This window comes from Apteryx mantelli, chromosome 17, assembly GCF_036417845.1.
Source record: "Apteryx mantelli isolate bAptMan1 chromosome 17, bAptMan1.hap1, whole genome shotgun sequence".
Lineage (NCBI taxonomy): Eukaryota > Metazoa > Chordata > Aves > Apterygiformes > Apterygidae > Apteryx > Apteryx mantelli.
Window position 1 is genome coordinate 11793177 of NC_089994.1, and position 14027 is coordinate 11807203.

The window sequence follows — 14027 nt, forward strand, 5'->3', positions numbered from 1 at the left end:
TTGGATGTGAAGGAATGGATCAGTTTAAGGCTAAATTGATCCTGGAATTTAGGTAGTAATATACCTACTCTGGACAGCCTCCAGGATTGTCTTAAATGGGTCAAACCTGGATGGTGGTTTGGACTTGGTTCTTTTTCTTTTTGCATGTACTTTGTGGCTATCACCTTGCATTATCAGTGGCCTAAGTTTTAGATTTTGTTAAGCAGGTGGCCTGGGCTCAGTCTGTGCCAATAATGGCAGGTAAGACATTTGATCTGGCTTGTGTGTTCTTTTTGCTTTGGCAGAATAGCAATATTGTTTCCTGACCTTTAGGAGGAGCAATAAGGATGAACCCCCTGCATGCTTTTGGAGCTGTGATACTACGATACAAGTGATCCTGTAAATACCAAAGGGAATGAACACCATATTTATGTTTTCATCTAAGCTGTGCATTGCTTAACATGCCCTTAAAAAGCCTGATTGCCTCATTTTGCACCATTTTGCAACAAATCTCACTGCAAATTAGAAGAAATAGGTATAGTCTGAATGACAGCCCAGGTGAACTGTCAGATATCTGTCATCAGAGCAGCATTTAACTAATTAGTAGATAACCCACAATGCTATTAAGAGTATATTGAGACCAGTGAAAAATGTTCTGATGTCAATAGTAATCACATAAAGTAACAGTCATTAAAGTAGCTTGTTGAGTCTACATTCTGTTTTCAGAACATTACTTTACATGAGGGAGCCTATAAGCTTTGAAGAATCATCTCTCTACTCTAGAAAAATTACCTTTGTACCTTGATCTAAACAAACCCTGATCTCTCTGATGCCATTGAACTCACCTTGTTTGAAACCTAATCTGAGTACTTTATTCTACCTCTGCACTGGGAATTCACTCTGTCATTAGCATTTCAATCTATTTAATTCACTGAGGGTCGCTGAGCAATGTAACTGAATCCATGCTAAGCTACCACTGGCAATTTAGCTGTCAGATAGTCTCACCTTCTATTTTTAGTTACACTCAAATTGCTTGCTTAAGGGGGTGTACACTGAATTTCTGGATTAGCCTCCCCCGACCCCTCTATTGTATCACTGTCAGTCATCTTTTATTTAGAGTCATATTTACATTGTTCTACTATACTAATTACAGCTTGTCAAAAGTATGGACAGAATACTCGGACAGTTTATCTGCTATGTCAGTAACTGGGATTAAGCCTTTGCATTTAGAGCTGCAAGCACTCTGTATCACTGTAGTGAAGAAAGTCTTGGCTAAAAGCAGACTTTTAGGTTGCACAGCCAAGACACCTAAAATCTTGAGACCTGATGGCTTGGGCTGCCCGGCGCTGGGATTGACATCTTCCGAATCTGCTGCAAAAGATGGAAACCATGCATGAGCTGATTCCCTTTGCCAAAGAAATGCTCAGCCAGAAGCCCAACAGGAAAATGGTCAAGCCGTCTATGCTGGGCAGCGTGCTGGCTTTCTTTGGTGTGGTTACTGGTCTGGTGGAGACGGTGTGCAGTCCTTTGTCAGGCTCACCTTTGTCTCTCTCTGGTGTACTCTGCAGTGCCAGATTCCTATGCTCGGGTAGGCCAGGAATAGCATTGGCAAGGTTCATACCTTTTAGAGGCAGGGGTTTAGCATAAGGCATGCAAACGTACCATTTTTTTTCTAAAGAGTTATTCCTAACAAGCCACTATGCTCTCTGGTTTCCCTTGTCTTTCACTCCTTTACTCTTGCACAGATTCCCCTGCATGTTATTTTTGTATTTATTTTCTCATGCTCCTTCACTCTCCCCAAGCTGTATGATCTTCTTAGCAGGCATATATGCTGTAGCATGGATTTTGTTTTCAGCGAGCTTATGGTTCTCCTTAGGTGTAATTCAGGGCAGGAAGCAATTCATTCTTGTTAATGAAGCTGTGTACACAGGCACACTCTGCCCTTGTTAGCTACAATCTGGTTGCCTGTTGAACCTGCTTTAGCCCTGTATTCAGATTGCCTTTTAGAGTAATTCAAAAATTAGGCAGAGAAGAGTAAAATATGAGTATATAGGCAGAAAGCAGGCTTTCTTGGGAGGAAAACAGAGGCTGGGTATTTATGTTCTCAAGTTCATTGGTAAATTAACTAAATTATATTATTTCACTGGTTACTTCTGTTGTACTTTGGAGATCGGATTTTGCAGCCTTTCACAGTAAATTTATGAAGGTGGTAGCACGTAACAGAATATTTGATTAGAAGATGTGAGAGACTGGGCTATTCCAGCTCCGTTGCTGATCTGCCCTGTGAGTCTGTCACTTCCTTCCTCTCACCTTCTTCAGCCTTCACCTACCAGCTCCTCATCCGGCTTGCAAGTTCTGGTGCTGTGGCCTGTGATGTGTGCTCAGTGCATGCAGCAGCGAAGTCCTGGGCTGAGCTGTGCCATCAGTGTGAGGCTGACAGGGGTTTACGTTCAGAGGTAACTGATGCAAGATCGCCCCACTTTTTTCTAGTTCCCATACTACCTGCCAGGGAATAAATATTTTCTTGTGCAAGTGCTATGCAAAGCTGAGTAAAGAACTGTGGCTATTCTAGGAGGATCATTGCTGGGGATGAAACTGGAAAATTAATCGGACCCTCAGTAATATCCAGTTCAGGTTGCTGATGAATACATCCTGACTTTGGGTGCATACCTCCTGTTAATACTAATGGGAATGTCACACATGAATGCTGAAGAATATTGCCCATTATTTTTGGTCCCAGAGCTCTGAGCTGAGAGATTCCCTGAGAAAAATGGCCATTTGCTGTGTGTTACAGACTGCAATTCATTACCTACAGTGCATGGTGACTGTTATTTACCTTACAGAACGATAATGTGATAAGGATTCTATGTAAGCCACTTAATAGTCTGTCTACCTTAAAGAAAATATGTACCTGATCAGCCTCTGATTTATGCCACTTTTACTCTAGTGCAATTCTGTTGGTTTCAGTGGTGTTATCCATGATTTACACCAGTCTTACTTAGTTGGACTTCATGAGTTTATCTACTTTATATGACTCAAGTACGCAAGGAAATGTAGGTTAATAAAATATCTGTGCATCATGGCTGCAACTTTTTTGTAGAACCATTAAGAGGGGTATTACAGAAACACATTCTACTCCTTTACAGTGCCTATATATTCTAGGGGGTTATATCTCATGTGTACAGAGATGTAACTTAATGGTATCCTACTCAATGTGCTGCCCTCTGGGCATGGTGGAGTGTTGGAGCTAGGCAGCAGGTATGTCAAACACATAGGATAAGAATAAGGATTTGACTGCAGTAATTAGGGCAGATTAAGCTCCTTGTCTAAAAACATGAACTTCACACAGATTTTTATGTCCCTTCACTCTAAACACAACTGCTCCTTATCTCAATTGTCTTGCTGCATCAGCACGTATCTTCTAGCTTTGGGGTAGGAAAGCAATCCCTTTATGATGTTTATATTGCAGTAACACCCAGGACACACAGATGCAGGACTCCTTGTGCTAAAGAAAGTACAAACAGAGCAGGAAGCTGTTCTCTGCTCCAAAGATCCTGTGCTCCCGTTAATAAGGGCTTCTCTGACTGCTGTGGCAGCCTTTCGTCAGCTGGCCTCTCTGCAAGGAAAGTGACCCTCTGGAGTGGGAGGGTCAGTCTCCGGTCTGGTAAAGATGTTGGAGAGATGTCTGTTACTTCCAGTACATTTCAGGTCAGCTCATCTTCTCTGCTATAGGTGGTTGCTGTTGGTCAGCCTTGATACCCGAGACCACTCTGTAGTTGATCGTTGCTTCCTTCGTTGTCTTTCCTTATGAACTTTGTTTGCTGTTCTGTGAAGCTCTCAAGCACATTTTCATTTAATGAATGTGAATGAAAGGTATATTTAGGTGTCAGGTGTTAAAATAGAGGCATAGTTGCTGGGTGAAGGCTTCAGGGAGAAAGGGCCTCCACTTCAGTCTGCACTGCAAGGACAGCATGACACATACTTATGTGCAAAGATGTGCATCTTAGAGATGTAATGCCAGTCTAATTTTGATAGGCTTGTGGGTAGCCTTTGCCTGGCAGTGTGGTGGTAAATGGAGATACTTTTATGTTCTGTTATAGTATTTCACCAACTGCATTGGCTCTTTTCATAAAATAAAATACAGCTGCTAAGTTCTTAAAATGGAAAGTGCATTTTTCTTTGCACGGTAAAGCAGTAAGTTGAAGGCTTGCTTGCTCTGCCTGTACTTAGCTGTTATTTATGCCCTTGCTCTTGTAAGGGGTCTGCTTGCCCTTGATGCATGTGCATAAGTCCCATTAATGTTAATAGGAGCTGAATGCAAGCATTAGCTGATGAAGAATTCACTAAACGCTGCCTTCAGCTCCAAAGCCAAGATTTGGTCTCTGCCTCTGCAGCTAATCAGCTTCTCACAGCTTGGAACGGTTCCCCCTCCTCTCCAGGCAGGCGGCAGCCAAACAAGGCTTTTGTCAGCACTGGGTCACTACAGTCATCCTCAGATTATGCAGGCTGAGGGCTGTGCGTGGGGACAGCTGTGGGGCGGTATCAGGGTTCCTCAGAAAGGCATGGGCTGCACAAGAACAGGAAAGAGATTTATCGGCAAAGGATGTTTTCTGCTCAGCTGACATTGTAATGAGCTCAAGCCCCTGGGTGGAGAAAAAGGGGGTGACAGGAGGAGATGAGGGGAGGGGAACAACTTGTTTCAGGCAACAAATCAGTTGCTAACTCTGATCCAAAGCCATTTGCATAGACGATGTTGGCCTGGGGTGGGTTGGAAATATAAGGCATTCTGTAGTCAGCTGCCCAAGGGAATGCTAATTAGCTGGCAGGCAATTAATAATTAATCAGACTTTTGTTCATTGTGAAGACAGTGTTTTCTTTGGCAGCTTTATAACGTTCTGAGTTTGCCCTGCTTTTCCTTCGCAGGCTGATATCATCACGCTGGAACTAGATTTTGCAGCGACATGCTTCTCTTTCTCTTTGGCATCCAGCTGGCCCTGTCCACATGTGTAGCCCAGGCCGTGACCTTAGCACTTGGCTGGGCTATGACGGCCTGTTTAACAGGCATAGGCAGCAAAAACTAAGGGAGTTGCTGGTGTGCTATTTTTAACCATCTGGACAGTTAAATGATTCACACAGGCGCATAGTGTTCTGGCCGGTGCCTTAGATTTGAAAGGGGAGAAGATCATTGGATTGCCCCAACTAGACCTGCTTAACCTTATCAAGCAACCGATTCCCAGATGCTTTAAAACAAAAAACAATCAACAAACCCAGGACTGAAATCTCAGACCCACTGATGTCAGTGGGACTCCTGGCTTTGACTGCAGTGGAACCTGGATCACATGAAGTTAGCTGCAAGGCATGAGCAGTTCAATACTTCCTTTCTTTTTGATGCTGCAAAACTCTTTCTCTCCATGACAATAAGACCCAGTTATAGTTTGAATAGGAATTCAGTTTGGGAATTGTCGAAACTTCTGCTGAAAACAGGAACAATTTCAAGAAAGCTCATTAGAAACAGGAAGCTGTGGGTATAGCTTCTCCCCCTGATTTTGGGCCTAAGAAAGAAATTGCACAGAAAAATAATACATTCCTTCCCCCTCCCTCCCCCAGCCCCAACCCTCTCCTATTTGCTATTCTGTAAATTGGTTCACAGCTTACTGAAAGGCCTTCCCTCTCATACAGGGATGTCTAGGAAAGCATACAGCCATGTTTTTCCTACCAATTAGACTTAATCTGGAGTACCAGGATCACTGCTTTTGGAGAAGGAGAGTGTGGCAATGGTTTGGCTCTGAAAGCTTCAGGAAGAACATTTGCACCTGAAGTTGTTCTGTAGAACAACACAACTGTCAGTGTGTTATCGAAAGACAAGCAAAGAAACAGTGGTCACGTACTCTAAATTTGGGCAATTGGGTGCTTGCTAATTCTCACTCACTAAACAGGTGAAATTATTTACTTTCATTTATTAGAGATACATACATTTCCCTGAGCATTTTTTCACTCTCAATTAGAGCAAAAATGAGATTTACTGCCACTGAAGTTGATTTGAACATAAATTATCTATCCTGGTCTGCAGATGTCTTTTATTATATTAAAAATTTCACAGTATTAGTGTGGAACAGGAAGATGCTATCCTCATTTTACTGAAGGGGAAGTGCAGGAACAGTTTATAATAATTCACTTGTACCCAAAAAATCTTTGATCTGGGAACTGAATGAACTGAAGTTCTTGGACTTCTATAAATAAGCCCATTCTTGTATTCTCCTTGTCCTCCAAGTCTGGTAGGTTGCCTTCATCAATGGGCAATGCTTCATATTTCCAAGGGAGATGCAGCCTATTGTTTAATTTCAGGCAGATTTGATTTGGGGGGGATGAGTTTTTACAGATTAAGAAAATATACCACATTGTGTAGGCAAAAGAGACCCTACTAAACTCTTGTCCATTAAACAAAAGGCATGAACTCAGTCTTTTAGACATGAGAGAATCCACAGAGGAGCTCAACTTTGAAAGACAAATGCACAGTAAACCAGGTTTCACTGATTCTGCTGTTAATAGGACTGCTTGTTTCCTTTGATTCCTAGTGTTAGCTCAGCTGTGTTTTGGGACTGAACAAGATCTTTCCACTAGTTCAATTTCAAACACATGGTAAATGACTCTGTGCCTGAAGCACCCAAGATTCCCGGGTGGTCCCTGAGCAAAGACCAAGAGTGCTTTACTTCTGAGATCAGGCGAGACTGGGCTCGCTTGTTCTGGCATGGTTACAGCCCGCCATATCATCACAGAGATAATGCGAAGAGGAGGGAGTTACGATTCCCTCGTGCGTTCCAGGAGGTTTGAGGTTCTCATTATGTCTCCACGTCCAAAATCATGACAATATTTGTTAATGGAGGCATGTGAAGTCTCGTTAAAAGAATGCAGCTTGTGAAGATCTTTGGTGGCTTTAATGAATCATCTGTGGCCTCGATGACTCAGCCAAATCAGGCTCACATCCAGCAGCTGGTCAAAGGAGGCCTGCTGAAAGACATAAGCTTTGGCTGCTGTATAGATATCATGTGTTAAGAGCGTAGCATTTTTAAAAGGCCAGATCTAACTGATGTAAGGTCTGCATACTTCTGAAAGACCATTAGTGGAACACCAGTGAAGAAAATGAATTTGGCATTAGAGGTATAATGTTCTAGCCAAAAGTCTAGCCAAGTGGGTGGGAAGGTTGTATGTCCAGTGTTCACATTTGAAAATGGGAGTTAAGTACACTTGAAAAACATGACCCTGTGTTTACCAAATTCTAATTCTTTTCCTACAACTGCATGATATCTCTCTTTCCTTCCTTGCAATCTACAAGAAGACCTTCCTGTGGGAGGCAAATGTCCTGCCTGTCTGCAAGTGCGTGCAGAATAGCATGCTGTTCTCTGTACAGTACAGAAGTTCAGTTTTCACATAATACAGAATTGGGATATCTTATCTAATACTGCTGGCAGACTCTCCTGAGAGTCTGCATGGGAAAATTCACCTGCATAGTTATTTCATTTAAATCACTAGAGCAACACTGGTAAAACTCTCCTGTGCAGAACCTCATTCAGGACTAAAGTCCTTGAGTAATTATTCTGTAATAAAGTCACTTAAATTTTAGAATACAGTGTCCATGTGGAAAAGTTATGCAGGCATAGCTATAACAGCATAATTATTTTGTTATAGCTATGCCAGTCAATTTCTCAAGGCCTCAGTCACATGGGAAACTTGAAATGATGTGTTTTTTACAGTCTCCAGCAATTCTTTATTTTTTAATGTCCATTAGTGCTTGATGAATGCTGAACGATGGTGGAAATTCTACAGGACAAAGACAGCTCTCACAATTTCCTTGTGGTTATCAAAGGAATTTGGATCTATTCTGTTAAAGCTAAAATGTAATGAATTACTGGTGATTGGGGGTTTATAGCTCGATTCATTGAGAAGTATGAAGCAATTGTTTACTAAATTCAATTCAAATAGCTGAAATGTAGAAATTTATAGAGAAGGTCCTTATATATTTATGTGTTAAGAATTCTTAAGATTTTAAAAGAGTAAATACTAAGAATGGATTAGGATACAAAATTTATTTCTTCCCGCTCAGTATTGGACTAAGCCTATCAATTTTGCGGGTGTCTGAAAAAGTCTAGTTTCTTTGTAAATTGTTGCAAGATATATGCATTATGGTTAATTATTAACTGCAGTGGAAACAGTGCTTTGGGATAAAACTGCACCTGTCAAAGTACAATTGCATGTATGAGATTTCTGCAGAGATATGCCTGAGCTAGCTTGAGATAAAAGCATAGTAGGAACTCAGCGACTGGATCCTCTCAGAGCTTTCTGGTGAAATGCTAGATGCAGCAAACAGGTGCCAACTGAATTTGTCACAGTCATATTTGAATCTAAATTGAAGAGTTAGTGGAACAGCGAAGGCCAAAAGTTTTTGTGCACATGAATACATTGTGTGGTTCCTGCATGACAGTCGCACCACACAGCAAGCTTCTTGGGGATCTAAGGCTCATGCACAAGGAAGAAGACCTGATATGTACTTAATCAAAAGTATGACTCAAAAAGAAACTTGTCTAGAGTTGTCAGTCTGTCTTGCAGCAAAATGTGATCTAATGACACATATAAGTTCTCCCTTCTTAGAAAAGGAAAATGTGCTTGGGTTCGAGGTAGAGGACTCCAACACACATGTCCAAATGGATGTACCAGCTGGGATGTACACATGAACAAGAAAGAGTGTGGTCTGTAGGGCTTGTATATTGTATGGGCCCATATACTGTACACACCCCTGGGTAAATGGATGGCTTGCTGGTTCCATCATTGTCTCCCTAGGCACAGCCCACTGGGTCACAAGGATGCTTGTTTGTCAACCTCTTCCAGCATCACCACATCTGAAGGAAAGCTGCTGTCTTAGCTCTAGCCTTTCTTGCAGCCATGTATGCCCTACTAGCTCAGGCAGGATAAAACTAATTAGTTTTGATTTCAGTTTTTCTTCACATGCTCACCTCTTTTGCAGTTTCTCTGAATTTGAGTTATACTCACATGGCTGGAGGGGAAGGCCTGTGTTACAATGTATGTGCACAAGGATAAGAAAAGGATATCCATTTCCCAGGCTGTGATGCAAAAGCTTAATCATGTTTTAGAATAACTGGAATTATAAACTGATGGGGCACTTAAAATGTTATCTAGTTCCAAACATCAAATGTTCCAATTCTGCCTTAAGGGGACATTAGCTGATTGTTAAATCACAATGATATTCCTATCACTTTATTTTAATAAACAGTTTTCATAAATGTTAACATTTTAATGGATGATTACATTCATATTTAGCTAGCAGATGCATTCATTTTGATTGATGTTATTTCCATGAGTATCAAAGGAATTAAATAATGATTTGTCACTTTTGGTAAAGAGCTGCTCAAATATCTTTTAAATAAACAACTTTATTTGTGGTATTTGATCAAATGGCGACGCAGCACTGCGGCGCGCCATGGGTGTAGCAGCCAGAATCTGAGATTCAGGGCAGCTGTGGGTGGTATCTGGGATTGAGCTATGGTTTTCCACCTCGCTGCAGCCCGTGCAGCAGGCAGTCAGGCCCATCAACTTGTCAACAGCAAAAGGGAGCGGCCCTACACCCCACAACCCCCAGCATCCGGGGAACGGCCTGGAGCGAGGGGAACCTCCTCTTCACCGTTCACTGCATTTCATGCTGTCTTCACCCTGACTTTGTGTCGTATAGTGAAGGGGCTAGCCAAGGCGGGAAGGGGAGATGGTGAATTAACGTGGGAGCCCGGGAGCATCACGACTAGTGTTGGTAACCCCAGTGAGTGAGGGGCAGAGGGGATGCTCGCACTGGGGTGGGCTTGCTGACACACACAGGTTTAATCCACTCAGTGCAGTGCTCTGTCCCCCTCTTGTGGTAAGCGAGCCAGAGACGGAGGGCTGAGGCCGCTGCGAGCAAGCATGGTGGGGGTGCTGCTATAAGTACCAAGCAGGGCAGGGTTTGCTGTTGGCACCAGGCAGGGCTGGACTCCCGGCTCGAGCGCCGAGGCGTTACGTGCTGGCCTGCAGGCTGGAGGTGCCTCTCCGGAGCTGCGGGCCCTTGCAGCTGCAGCGCTCCTCTTGTCCCTCCTGTTCCCCGGGGCTTTCCTGCAGGCAGGATTTGGTGTCTTTGCCCAGGTTCTTGCCCTCCCTGCCTCGGGCGATGCGCGCAGCACATTCCTCAGCATGACACCCTGTGCAAGACCAGCCCGGGAGCTGCTCTGTGCCAAGCGACCCCGTCATGCACGTGAAACAATCGGACGCTGGGCCTCACTGTAAAACACCCCCGCTCCCTGCCTCCAAACTGCAGGCCTGGCATTTAACCCCCCATCAGCCGATTGCTAGTTTCCTACTATTTATTAGTACTAGTTAAGCGAAAGAGGATGCTTAAGAGAAAATTTAAAATGCCTTTGCCTCTAGGAACCAGTTTTGATAGTCTCACTGCCTGCATAGGCTGTGGGGCTAAGGCCTGGCAATGTGAACCTGTGAAAGTTTACCTTCCTGGCATACACGTGTACACCTGCCCACATGTGGGGAAACACTGAAAAAATCAGAGTTAAGGTTTTGCTTTGCTTTTAAGTATGGCTGCCTGGGGGCTTCGCAAGGATGCCAGAGAGGCGCTTGGGGAGGCGAGGTGCTGAGGGGGCTTTGAGGGAGTGCGAGGTGCAGGAGCTGGCACTTCAGCTGCTGGGGGGCGCACAGGAAGCTTTTCCCGGCACTTGTGGGCCCCGCCCCAACGGCTCCAACGGCCCTAACGGCCCCGCCCCAACGGCTCCAACGGCCGCCACCCCGCCGGCCCTTTAAGAGGGGCAGGCGGCGGCGGCAGTGCCCGCTAGGAGAACATGGCTGCCGCGGCGGCCTGCTCGTGGCTGCGGAGCCGCTTCGAGAGGCGGGAGCTGCCTGTGGGCTGCAGACGTGCGAGGCCCGGTGCGAGGTACGCCGGGGAGGCGGGCGGCTCGGTTCCCTGCCTCCGGGGGGAAGGGCAAGCGGCGGCTCCTCGCGGGCTGGGGCGGCGGGAGCCCTCGTTCCGCCTCGCGGGCCCCTCGTGCACCGCCGCCCGGGGCGCGGGCTGCGGCGGAAGGCGGCCCTGGGCCGCTCGAGCTGGGACCCCCGGGCAGGGGCGGCGCGGCGCTCCGCGGGCAGCCGTGGCCGATAGCCTGGTGCGAGGCGCTGGGGAGGCGCCGAGAACCTCTTTTCCGAGGGCTGTCCTCGGCCTCTAGTGGAATGGCTTTTGGGCAGCCCACCAGGAGGATCTCTTGGGGTTTTATCCTGCGGTAATTTTTGCGGCTTGACTGCTTTCAGAGGCATGAGAGGAATCTTCGATGCCTTAAAGGCTTTTTGGACCTAGGTCGCTCTTCTCTGCCACAGAGTGGAAAAGAGAGGCTGTATCTTTAAAAGTTGTAATTAAGCAAGTGTTTTTCTTCTGCTTTCCAGAAGTAGTTATTAGGTTTGATGGATCAGTTATTTGATCCAGCATGACAGATAGATGCAGTGTTTTTGTCTATGACTAAACCTACAGAGGTTGCATAAATAACTCCATAGTAAATGTTCTGTTTTCATTGTAAACTTGTATATATGTAGGTGTATACATGCACATTTTTTGAATGTACTGAAAATCTTCCTGAGGATCCTCTGCCGCATACTGCTTTGAAAATCCTTCTCCTTTTTACATCTGTACCACATTGTCTTCTCTGCAGTGCTCTAAATAACTAATATGTGAATTTAGCTTAACTCCTGTGGTCTGTGAGCAGCCTAAGGCTTTCTGAAAGCCAGCTCCAAAGACTGAGGTGGCTCCAGGCTGTTGTCTGCAGAGCTTGGCCTCCTGGTCTGTGTGAGCGTCTGTGCTGGGTGGCAGTGCTTGGTGTCCTGGCCGGCTGGGGTTGGAGGGTGTCAGCTGTGGCTTATTTCTCTCCTTGACTGACAAAGGCTGATAACTAGTATCCATTTTACTGGTGCAAATAACTTTTGTTATTTGCAACATGTATTTTTGTTATTTTATGTTGTACTAATGAAGCTTGCCTGAGGCAAGTACATTCAAATATTGTGTTTAAATATGTAAATTTGAAGGTGTGGCTCTACATGTGCCACATGTACAGGCAGTTATTTGAGAAGCAATAGTTACAACCTCCCTGGTTAGCAGTACGGTCTAAGCAGTAGCAGGTTGCTTGCTAGGGGGCCTCTTACTTACCTGCAGACCTGTTAATCTTAGATTTGTAAGCAGTTGGTTCCTGTCATGCATTTATCTGCTGTTATACTTGTATTTTACTCTTTTCTGGGAGCAGACTGTGGCTTTTTTACCATTTGGTGATGTTATGTGCTGTGGGCAGCAGTTCAGCCTGAGGTTATGCTGTATCTAGCACTAGGCCACACAGGAAGCTTCCTGGGTCAGCAAAAACGACCTGCTCTGTTGTTGTCTACTTTACTTGAGCAAGGTACCTGTTCAGACCCCTGCTAGAAGCAGCCTAACTTTTCATCTTTTCTGGAGTGCTCCTGGGAGAAACTCTTGTCATGAGATCGCTGCAGACCTCCAGAATCACTGAAGCGATTCTTTGTCTACTGGAGATCATGTCTAATGAGGGCAGGCTGGAATGTTTGGATTTGGAACTCCATCTCTGCAGGTGGACGAGTTTCTTAGGGAAACAAATATCCTTACTGACAGGTTACCAAGTCAGCCTCTAGAAGCAATGGTTAACATTGCCTTCTTTTGTAAGTAACCGCCAAAGTTGCTTGGTGACAGAGTTGCATTTGACTTTGAACTTGTTTATCAAGAAATACCAGTTGAAATGAAAAAGGAGTTTCTGACTGTTTATAAAACAGTTTGCCTGTAAAACCAGTTTCTGTACAAGCAGCTTTTATGTAGATTCTTGTCATGTTGATGTCATAGGGCATCATTAAAGATCTTTACAAGAATCATTAACAAGTCTTGACTGCTCATTTTAAATGGCTGCATTTAGCCATGAGGAAAGATGGATTTTAACAGCTAATTGGGCTGTCAATATGGTGTGTGTGTGTGTTGTTTTTTTCCCCTTCCCCCCCCCCCCCCCAAAAAAGACTTTTTTCAGAAATGACCGATAACATTGGATGGGGGAGAAGAACTGTTCTGGGTAGGTGTCATGTTGACCAGCTAAGATTTCCAGTAGATTTGGATTATATAAATGGACTTTCCTGGATGGTGATCAAAGTAAAGAAAACTTTATATCCAAGATAGTGTTTAAACTCCCCCCCCCCCCCCCGCAACTCCTGAAACTTTTAAAGAAAATGAAACATTAAAAAAAAAAAAAAAAAGCCAAAGGTACTGTAGCTGTAAAATACAATAGATAGCATGGAGAAGATAAAAAGGCCACAATCTACTCTGGACAAGAGCCTGGTAGAAAATCTGGCTGCATCTCTTTAGTGTACTTTTAAGACTAGCCTGTGCTATTTTGATCCCTGACTTTTGCTGTAAGAGGGAACATTATTAAATAAATCATGGCCTTTACTTCTGCCATGTAAAACTAGTTATGTTGTGTGTCTCCAGGGTGTCCGCCTGGCAGATCTGTCTATGCCTTGAAGCCCTTTCTGATGGAAAGTTTTGTAAATGCCAACTATAGAACTTCAAACTGTTTCCCACGCACTTAAGGGGGATTAGGTAATGCATGTTGGTGCAGTGCTTCAATTGTGAAGAACAGCGTTGGTAGAATTAGCCTTGAACTGGAAAATCAATAGAGCAAGGATATTATTAGTTCCTGGCTCTACTGAAAGGTTTCATTGGTGCCTTGGGCAGTGTGTAGTCCTAAGTGAAGGTCAAAAGGGCCTTAGGCAGTATGCAAGCACTGCAGTTCTAGTCCTCAGGGGCTTAGCTTCTGTCTGGTCTTGGAGGTGCTGACCTGAAGTGGCATGTGGCTGTAAAGCTTTCTAAATGCATGTGCAAGCTCTTCGCAGCTGTCCAGAAATGTTCAGCTTTCACAAGGCTGAGCAGCTCTGTGCTCAGCCCAAACCTAAGGAAGCTAAAAAGTGAAACCCAG